Source organism: Pteropus medius, unplaced genomic scaffold (assembly GCF_902729225.1).
Source record: "Pteropus medius unplaced genomic scaffold, Ma_sr-lr_union100, whole genome shotgun sequence".
NCBI classification, from domain to species: domain Eukaryota; kingdom Metazoa; phylum Chordata; class Mammalia; order Chiroptera; family Pteropodidae; genus Pteropus; species Pteropus medius.
This window is the reverse complement of record NW_024349800.1, coordinates 22,524,138-22,535,024: the sequence shown is the minus strand read 5'-3', so window position 1 is coordinate 22,535,024 and position 10,887 is coordinate 22,524,138. Positions and strand designations below refer to the sequence as shown.

Genomic DNA, 10,887 nt, shown 5'->3' with positions numbered 1-10,887 from the left:
GGCACAAACTCAGCTGTGGTTAAATCAAACCGTCTACTTCAAACCTGCAAAGAGGCAGTTGAACATCGCTGAAGAAAATTACCCAGCTTCCCTGGATGAACTCACTTCAAATTTATGGCCAGAAATTTCAAATGGGCATTTGAACTGCAGGACAGTCTTCCTACAGTTTCTGAGAAAATTCCTTTCCCTCTCCACAGTGCAACAATTTCACACTTTCTCCTCTCTCTGAATATTTTCAACACTCCTTCCTCTTTCACTCTCAGTCTGACCTCAGACTGTCCTTCGTAGAGAAAATAGGTACAATCAGACCAACTGCCTGATCTTCCTACCACCAAAGCCACCAGCATGCCTGCAGCTCTGCATTCTCTCTGCCCATCTGTGACCAACCCCTCCATCTGTGCCCTGGGCCCCTTCCCCTTTCACCACTACAAGTATTCCCTTTCTTTCATGCATCATCGATTTCTTCCTCTCTACTAGATTCTTCCCATTGAAGTAAAACAAGACTGAATTCCCGAAATTTAAAACATATTAGCCTGAGCCTCACATCTTCTTCAGGCTACTGTACTATTTCTTTCTGCTCCTCTTCAGAGCAACTGTTCCTGAGAGTTGTCTATATAATGACGCTCTTCTTCTTTACCTCCCATTCTCACCTCCACCCATTCCAATTGGGCTTGTATCCTTACCATTCTGTTTTAAATGCTCTTACCAAGAATGCCAGTGACCTATATCTTGATTAGATTAGTGGCCGGTTCATGGTCCCTGTCTCATCTGGCCTCCAGTGCCGTTGAACATGTTTGATCACTCTGTGGTAGACTGAATTGTGTCCATATCTCTCTCTTTGTAACATGGCAGTCCCTCCCACTAGAGATGGAGTATATTTTCTTGCCCCTTGACTTTGGGCTTTGCTGAGTGACCCATTTTGGCTAATGGAACGTAGAAAGAAGTGACACGGTGCCAGTTCTCTTTTTTTCATTATTTTTTATTTTTTAGGTGAGGCAACCCTTGGTTGACCTCACCGATTGCAAGGACCTTATCAGCTTACAATCCCTTAGTTTTTATTTTTTACACCTACAGCACCTGGTCTTCCTAGGAGGTCTCCCATCCAAGTACTAACCAGGCCCAACCCTGCTTAACTTCTGAGATCAGATGGAATTGGGCTTGTTCAGGGTACCATGGCCGTAGACTAACATGGTGCCAGTTCTAAGCCTAGGCTTTAGGAGAGATTTCATATTTCTACCTGCCTACTTGTGCCAATGTTATCACTATGGGGAAAAAACAAACAAAACAAACAAACAAACAAACAAACAAACAAACTGCCCTGACTAGTGCAAGGATGATGAGGAACCTGTACATAGAGCAGACTCAGACCCAAGTGCAGCTTGGAGTTGCCTAGCCAAGGTCAGCCACATCTAGATGAACTTCAGCTGACCTACAGATGTGTGAGTAAAATATTACTGTTATAGGCCATTGAAATTTTTGTGGTTGTTTGTTACGCAGCAATAGCGAACAAATACATCTTCCTTGAAATACTTTCTCAGCTCAGTTTCCTCCATCTTCACAGGTTGTCCTTCTCAGTCTTCTGTGCTGGCTTTTCCTCTACCAGATATCTAAATGTTGGAGTGGCTTCAGTCTCAGCCCTCTCTCTCATATCTTTACTCTTTCCCTAACTGGAATTACCCAGGCCACAGCTTTGAATACCATCTACATGCTGGTTCTCAAATTCAAGTCTGAAGGTGAGACACCCCTGAACTCCAGACTCAAACCTGTCCACACGTATTCATCTGATGTCTGATAGGTCTTAGCATGGCCAAAACAGAACTACTGGTCTACTCCTTCCCCCCAACATAGGCATCCCATCCACCCAGTCAGCCTAAAAATGGAGGTGTCATCCTCAACTCCTCTCTTCTGTCACAGGTCAGATCATCAGTAAGTCCTGTCCACTACACCTCCAATATTGGTCCAGAAACCAGCACCACATCTCACCCCCTCCATGGCCCCAACCTGGTTTTTATTTCCTTTTGCCAGGACTTCTGCAACCACATCTTAACTGTTCTCCTCAGCTCCCAGACCATGCTCTGTGGAGAAGCCAGAGTGATACTTCTAGACGATAAATGAAATCTCTTCACTACCAGCTTAAAACTCTCCAAAGATTTCCTATTGCAACTAAAATAAAACCTCTACTCCTTACTTTGGCCCATAAGAACTTGATAATCTACTCCTTGCCTATGTCCTCAGAGCCCCTCAAATCTGTTTACATGGCTCCAGCAACAATGGCCTTCATGATGTCACTTGAACAAAAGAAGCACATTTCTGGCTCAGGGCTTTTGCACTTACTATCCCTTCTGCTTAGAGCACTCTTCCCCTGATCTTCAGGATGGGCTCCTTCTCATCCATAGGTCTCAACTGTCACCTCTTCAAAGAGGACTTCCCCATCTAAATAAAACACCTTCAGCCTCTCCCATGCCCCTTCCAACACCCCTACTCTATCACATTTAGTTTCTTTGTACTACTTATCAACATATAAAAATATTTGACTTTGTGTCTACTCTGTTCCCTCCCATTAAAACCTAAAATCCTTAAGGGCAAGTATTAGTCTTGGACTCCGATGTGTTCCCAGGGCCCAGAACATTCCTTGTGCATAGTGAGTTCTCAGTAAATGCATGTTAGCTGATTGACTAATGCCAGAACCCAATGGAGAAGAGATGTGACTGGCTAGATCGTGAAGATGTGGAAAGTGCCCCAGGAAGGCAACTGCAAAGCCAGAGAGAGGGAGGCTGGAGAATTCAAGGTATATCCAAAGGACTATGAGAGGCCAGGCTGGCTACAAGGGAGAATGCATGTGGCAGTGGGAAGGGTAAGTCTGCACCGTCGGAGGGCTTGAAAAAATCTGTGTGGTGGGCTTGATGGCTGTCTCTCCAAGTCCTCTGAATCACTGCGTGCTGCCGACAACTGTGAATCAAGGACGTGATACGTTCAAAGCAAAGGTTTTAGATGGTTAATATGGTTAAAGGATATATATTTCTGAGTGTCCTTAACTAAGTACTGTCCCGTGGGAGCAGAGAATTTCAGAAGACAAAGACATCTAGAAGAATCTGGGAGCCCAGGGGAGCCAAAGATTTGTCCCCTTGGATTCCAGATGCAAGAAAAACCCATTACCCAACCTTTTAGGGCTAATATTGAGTTCCCAGTTTTGGAAGGTCTCCCTGGGTAATTATGGGTTTGCTGAGCACACAGCAGGCACTCACAACATGAGTTAATGAGCTGGTGCATCTTGGGCTCCTTTTCATTACCTCCTCCCTGTATGCCTGGCAAGCAGTGCGCGGCAGTGCACGCTGCGCGCACACACACACACACACACACACACACACGCATCTATCACACAAAGCCCAATTGCTTTTTTTTCTTCACCCAGTGACTGAACACAGCTTCACCATACCCCCACCCCACAGATACACCCTGGACCGGGCTACTTGCCTTCCCAGCCCCCTCCACCCAATTCCATTGTCAGAGCTGAACAAAGGCCCAAGGCATCCTGGGTTAAAGGATTTTAACTCTGCCAGTCCCAGGAGGCTCCAACAAGAAGCAGCTTCCTGCAGAAGAAAAGTGACTGAGAAATCTCCCCAGGGGACAGAGGATTTTTTTTTCTAGTCTGAAAAACAGAACCTAGCTGCCAGACACTCCCCCTGAAGCCTTCTCCCACCCAGCTCCCCCCCCCCACTCCAGAGATTAGAAGAGATCTTCCCGCAGTCAAACTGGCTTTAGGTCTTTCCGCTGATTACTTCGATCTGTGGCAGTCGGGCTATTTAGATTTCGCCCAAGCCCGAGGAAACGTCCCCACTCCTCCCATGGGACAGGACTCCCCATTCCTCTCCTCATCTTCCTGCCCTCTGCCTTCCTCCTTCCCCCTGCGCCGCGCACTGCTCCCGGAGCTCCCGGACTGTCTTCCATCCGCGTGGCGTGGCCCTTGGAACCCCGCCCCGCGCCGGTGCTCGCGAGGCGCCGCACGCCGCCAGGGCCACGGCGGCAAGTCGGGCCTCAACCGCCAGCTCTGGGCCCGTCTAACCGTTCCGGGCCGCACGGTCCCCCTCGGTCACTAGCTCGCGAACCGGGCTGGCTGGAAACGATGCTGTCTCCTGGAGAGGAAAGCCCGAGAGCTTGCCGGTTCTTTGCTAGAGCAATCCCAGACGCTTGGGTTCGGCGTGTTCGTTCCAGTGTGCCTCTGCCCTAACCCGGGCGTAGGGAGTTGCATGTGGGGAGCCCTTGCTGGCTGCTCTGCCATAGTCCCAGTGGTTTCTGGAACAAAACTAAATTTGGCGTCAACTCCCTATTGCCCACCCTAGAACTAATATTTAGCATGCACTTTTTTTTTTTTTAAGTTGTTCACGTAGAAGGGATACCGGATAAATTAGAAACGTGTTTGGGAAAGGAGTGAGCAGTAAACGCTGGCATTTAAACACCACAAAAATGCCCAGGCCAGGCCACACACCCAGGCTGCGCTGCGCACTCGGTGACAGCGCAGCGCCCTCTGGCGGCCCCAAGGGGTTGGCTGTACCCCGCCCCACGCTCCAGAGCCTGGAAGAGAGCCGGTCCCCCAAGTCTGAGAAGCACTGGGACAACTTTGGAGGAAGGGAATGAAGGGTATTCGACGCCAAGGTCCTGAAAAATGTTTTTTGTGTTTTCGCGGCTGGCGCCTAGGCCAGGAGCCCGGGGGGAAGGGGCCAACAGAAAAGAAAAACTCTTGTTTCACCCTCAATGGCTGCCAGAAATTCTACCAATACGGCATCATCTCTTTACCAGCAGACTTTGATTCTTCTTAAAATTCAAGTGCGTCAAGGAAGGGTAACCCTTTAAAACAAGGGCGGATGGCAGACAATGTCAAAAAATTACCAATGTCATCACCAAAAAGACATGATTATACCATAATATGTACATTTTATATGGCAATGATGGTGATGATGTTTAAATAATTATCATCTAATCCCCTCGCCCCCACTTTTAATTGCTAGATTATCCCTTTATACTCTGAACAGCGGTGATATTTAGACTGCCCTACCTCCACTGGCCGCTCCATTCACTTCAGTTGGCCACTAGTTTTCTTGTCCCTTGTACATCCTAAACATTTCTCTCCCTTTCCACTTTGTATTTTACAGCTGCTACTTGAGTTTAGGCTCACACAGTTTGTTGCCTGGATCACTGCTACCCCAATAAGTGTAGCTGGGCCTTTCTATGGCACACAGGATCCCAGAAAGAGGGGGCTCTCAAGTTTTCTCTCTCTGCTCAACATGCAACACCACTGTATCTGCCAAGTAGTAGCCACCTTGTGTTGGTCAGGGGACTCTTCCCAAAGTCAGCAGAGTAATCTCCCTTTTACCTTCTTCTCTATCTGGACTTCCTCTCCAGAAAAATTTTGCCGTTTCTCTATCTGGTGGAAGCCAGAAGAAGTGGGGGTGCTGGATTTCTGAGGAACCCAGGCAGTTTCTTCCCCAGCCCCTACTACTTTCCTCTGAATTTCTCTTGGGGTTTCTACTTATCCATACTGTCTGGTGGGAATTCCTCCAACTTCATATCTTTCTTCTCTTTGAGGTATTTCCTGCTGTATTTATTGCTACAGAACAAGCCACACAATGACTTAAAACAATAAACATGTATTTATTTGCTTGTGTCTCAGTGGGCCAGCTGGACAGTGTCTGGTCTGGCTCTGCTGGGCTCTCTATGTGTCTGTGGTGAGCTGGCAGGTCACTGGATGGTTTAGGATGGTCTCACTCACACATCTGGTGGTTCGCAGACTGTCAGCTGGGGTGAAAGGGGGACTGGGCCACGTGCCTCTCATCCAACAGGCTTCTTCCGGGGGCAGAACGATTTCAAAGATGGGGAGAGCAGGAGCCACAAGGCTTCCTGAGGCCTAGACTTGGAACTGGCACACCCTCACTTCCACCACATTCTCTTGATCAAAACAAGTCACAAGGCCAGGCCAAACTCAAGTCGTGGAAGAATAGACTTCAAATCCAGATAGAAGGAACTACAAATGGTTGTAGCCATTTTTGCAATCCGCCACACTTGCCCTCTTCTTTCTTAGGGTGCAATACCAATAAAGTAAATACACTTCAAGATATCCCATCCCTTATACACACCTAAGACAGGCAGCCTTGCACAGTGCTGAAGCGCAACAAGCCTAGAGACAAGCCTAGCAGTCGACTTGACTCCACATTTATGGGACATGTGACCTGGGAAAGTTATCTTGCCTTTCTGAGCCTTGGTTTCCTAACCTGTACAAGTGTGAGTTGTTGTAAATATTAAAAAGTTAATCCATATTAAGTACTTCGGTGATGTCTGGCACAACATAAGTGCCCAACAAATGTCAGCTATTATGCCACGAGGTGACGGCTGGCTGCCCACCATTGATTGCCGAGACCATCAGCACCATCTCCCACAGCTGCTCCAAAGCCCCCTCCTACCACTGATGACATCTACAGCCCCAAGCTGCCAGATCTGCTGGTGGCATCTAGTGTTTACAGTGCTCCATTGAGATTTTCTCGTCAGTTTTTACCAGCTCTTTCACTGAAGCCATCTCTCTAAAGCTGGGACAGGTTAGCTGTTACAAAAAGGACTCTGAAGTTAGTTAGACAGACCTGAGCTTTGCTTCTAGCTCTTCTTCTTGAGGGATTTAGACAAGTTAATTCATCTCTTTGAGTTTTAGTTTCCTTGTCTATAAAATAAGAGTGATAGCAGTGCCTCCCACAGAGCATAGAAAGCATAAGGTAAAGAATTTAAGAGCCCGTGTTTTAAAATGCCAGCACTCACTGAACACAGAACCCATGTTGTCCCTGAAATTGCTCCTGCCATGGGAGCTGAGAAATTACCACGGATGAATACTTTTCCCCCAAAATACCCTTAGTCACTCAGAGCCCTCCCACCCTCAGTCCACCAAGCTGGGTCAGGATCCTGGGGAACAAGCTGAGCTCTCCCCGCAGTTGTTGGTTTAATGTTTGGTCCCTCCACTAAAATTCCTGAGGCTTGGACCTGTGTTTCATTTGCGAACTAGTATCTCTAATACTTAGCTTATGACTTAGCATGGTATGTGCTCTATACATGTTTGATGAAAGAAAAATGAATGAGGATGTAAGAAAGGAAAGACTTTCCCTCTACTCTCCTAGGGTTGATAGCTGAGTCTGTGAAACAAAATGACTCCAGGCAGATTAATAGGAGAAAAGATATACGGATTTATTACTTTTTAATATTATGTGGATGGGGACACCACAGGGGGTAAAAGTGAATACCTAAAAGAAGGATGAGATTTCAGAGCTTCTCTACCCTCTTAATTGGAGAGGGGCAGGGTGGTGGTGAATGTAGACAATTTAGGGGAGAGTAAATAATTTTTAGGAAAGAAGAATGGGCCATAGAAGAACAGATTGGATATATAATAGAGTGCGACAAAGTTTGTCTGGGTGTGGCATGGACTTCTAGTCTCCTCTCTTGTAATAAGAGTCAATCATCCCTGGTTGATGAAACTCCTGGGGAGAAGGGAGGGGATTTATGACAATGAAGTTCCTTTTGGAGGCTCTGTCTTTAAACAGATAAGGGGAGTTCTGAGAAAACGTCTTCATTTGCTGTTTTTCAAGCTCAAAAGAATCAATACACCAAAGCAGCATATTTTGGAGTGGCATGTCCTGAACTCTTTCAAGGACTTCACTTCATTCCGATAGTTTTCCTTTTCCTCAGGCGAAACCAACTTCTTTTGGATGACTTCAAAACCAAGTCAACCCACGAAGGCAGAAGGGAAGATGTTCCCCCAAAACTGGGAGTGGGGTAGTGCTCCTCAACTTGGTTGCTAGTTGCAATCCCCAGGGAAGCCCAGGCCCAAGCCCAGGATTCAGAGGCGATTGGCCTGGGAGCAGCCTCGGTGCCCAGACTGGGAGATATCCCTGATCTGTGCACATTCATCATTTTCACCATGTCTCCTAGAATTGAATCTTACAGAGCTGACAGTGAAGAACTCCAGATTCCGCTGATGGTTCCCATAGAGTTCAGACCACAGCGGAAAATGAATGAGGCTGGGCAGGGATTTAAAAGGACACCACAAGCCCACTTTCGTTACGAGGTGATTGGTGCGTGCCTAGACACATTGGGAAAAAAAGCCGCTCATTGCAACTTGATGCCTTAAGGGCATCATGGAATGAGTTAATATTCACAAACATGTATGTCATGCAGAGTAAATGTGGAAGTCAGAGGCAAAATGAGAGGACAAGGATGGCTAGCTGCAGAACTGATTTCAGGGCCCCATGGGCTATTCCTTGCGAGCCAGGGTCTAGGAGTCCTGTTGAGAAAATCTATTAGCCAGTCAGACAGATGGCATTCAAACCAGTCACCTGGGGAGGGGGTGGGGGGAGAGGTGAAGCAGCCCCTTCTGTGATGATGGGACTAAAATATATCCTACAAAATTGAGAAGGCGGCAGCAGAACTCCTTGTGTGAAGAAAGCTGAGTTCATAAATCTGTTTTTTGTTTGTTTATTTGTTTTGCCTGCTGCATCTTCAGCTTGGCTTTTTTTGAGAGATGGATGTGTAATCATCCACATTGACCCACCCCCATTTTAGAAGAATAGCAGAAAAGTGTGGAGAAGGCAAGGGGGTGCTTGTGGGCATGTGGGTGTAGGCAGCGCTCAAGCAGGAGCCAGTTTGGAGTTTAAGAAAATGAGGATCTTCTTCAAATGCATAGTTTGGGGAGAAGGATTGTCACCTTCATCAAATGAGATCTGCGAACACTGAAATTTAATTTTAGGCTCTTAAGAAGGGGTCTGATTGTTCAAAGGATAAGGGAAGTAAGGCGAAATTTGTGCCAGATTCTAAACTGGGCCTTAGAGTCTCTCTGTGACACACACACTGCAACACACAGGCTGCAATAACACTTGAGGCAAAGGGTTTTTTGCAGCAGAATGGAATGGGCCATTTGTTCAGAACTTGGTCCAGGGCCCATCCCAGATCTACTTAATCCCTAGGTACTAGGCTCGCTAGGGATTGGGCCTGGGAAATTCAAAATGTCAAATACGTGCCGTCAGGTGATTCCAGGGTGCCCAAGAGCCTTTGTAGAGCGGGTAGATGGGGATAAGGAGACCAGTGGCTCCCAAATCTGGGGGTTTGAGAATGGACCCAGATCTTGAAAAGCTGACCTCTACCCCTGGTTGATTTGAGGTGGGCCCGGATATTAGTATTCTTTTTATTTTTTATTTCTTTTTTATTTTTTTTAATTAAGTTTATTGGGGGTAACGTTGGTTAATACAATTATATAATTTTCAGGTGTACATTGTAATTTGACATCTGTATATTCTATTGTGTGTTTACCACCCAAAGCCCAGTTTCCTTCAGCTACCATATATTTGATCCCCTTTACCCACTTCGCCCTCCCCTTACCCGCCTATATTGACTCCCTTTAGCCAGTATACCTCCCCACTCCTCTGCCACTATTTACCCTCTGGTAACCACTAGTCTATAGTCCATGCGGAAATGAATATTCTTATGCCATTCCTCAGATGATTATGATAATTGTGCAGGTTAGGTGTTCTTGGAGGGAATTAACTAGGGAGAAGCTTTCCTGATCTGTTACTAGACTCTGAAAGTCTGTACATATCGCATCTTCATTCAGGCTGGGGCATTCTGCACAGACCCCCAGAGCAGACCCAGGGGCATGGAGATGCTGTGCTGTTGTGGTTTTCTTCCCTCCAGCTTTAATGAGATATAATTAACATATAACATTGTGTAAGTTCAAGGCGTACAATGTGTTGATTCGATATACTTATATATTGCAAAATTACTACCACAGCATTGGCCAACACCTCCATTGCGTCTCATAATTACCAATTCTTTTTTGTGGTGAGAACACTTAAGATCTACTCTCTTAGCAACTTTCAAGTATATAATACAGTATTATTAACTATAATCACCATGTTGTATATTAGATCCCCAGAACTTGTTGATATTATAACTGAAAGTTTGTTCCTTTTGATGAACATCTCCCCATTGTACCCACCCTTATCATTCTGTCTCTGTTTTTATGTGTTCAGCTTTTTTAGATTCCATATATACAAGTGATATCATACAGTATTTGTCTTTATCTGACTTATTTCACTTAGCATAATGCCTTCAAGGTCCATCCATGTTGTTGCAAATGGCAGGATTTCCTTCTTTATCATGGCTGAATAATATATATATATTATATATAATATGTATAATAATACATATTATATATTATATATAATATATAGATATCTGTATATCTATAGCTATAGATATATCAATATAGACATAGATATCACATATTTTTGTTATTCATTTATCTGTTGATAGATATTTAAGTTGTTTCCATATCTTGGCTACTGTGACTAATGCTGCAGTAAACATGGGAGTGTAGATATTTCTTTTAAATCCTGTTTATTCTTCCTTTAGATATATACCCAGAAGTGAGATTGCTGGGTCATATGGTAGTCCTATTTTTAATTATTTGAGGAACCTCCATACTGTTTTCCATAGTGTCTGCATCAATTTACATTTCACTAACGGTGAAGTTCCCTTTTCTTCATATCTTTGCCAACACTTGTTATTTCTTGTCTTTTTGATGATAGCTATTCTAACAGGTGTGAAGTGACTGGGGCCATTGTTTCGAAATATTTTAGGATTGATAAGAACCCACAAAATGGGTTCAAAGTCAACAGAGTATCTGAATCAGAAAACAAGGCCCTCCCCAAGGAAATCAACTTTCTCATATACTCTTGGCTTCAAGAGAAGGAATCTGGCTGCCATTCTGCCAGCTACAATTCAGAACAGCAGGCAGTGATAATCAGCTGTAGTAGATGTCTAACACAGGATGTGAGTGGACACACAATATATATGTCTGCA

At 45.3% G+C, this 10,887-nt stretch overlaps 1 pseudogene; it reads right to left on the bottom strand.

Annotated features, from left to right (window-relative positions):
• Positions 1 to 1,065: 1,065 nt before the first annotated feature.
• On the bottom strand, positions 1,066 to 1,184 carry LOC120622356 (uncharacterized; annotated as a pseudogene).
• Between the last annotated feature and the right edge of the window lie 9,703 nt (positions 1,185 to 10,887).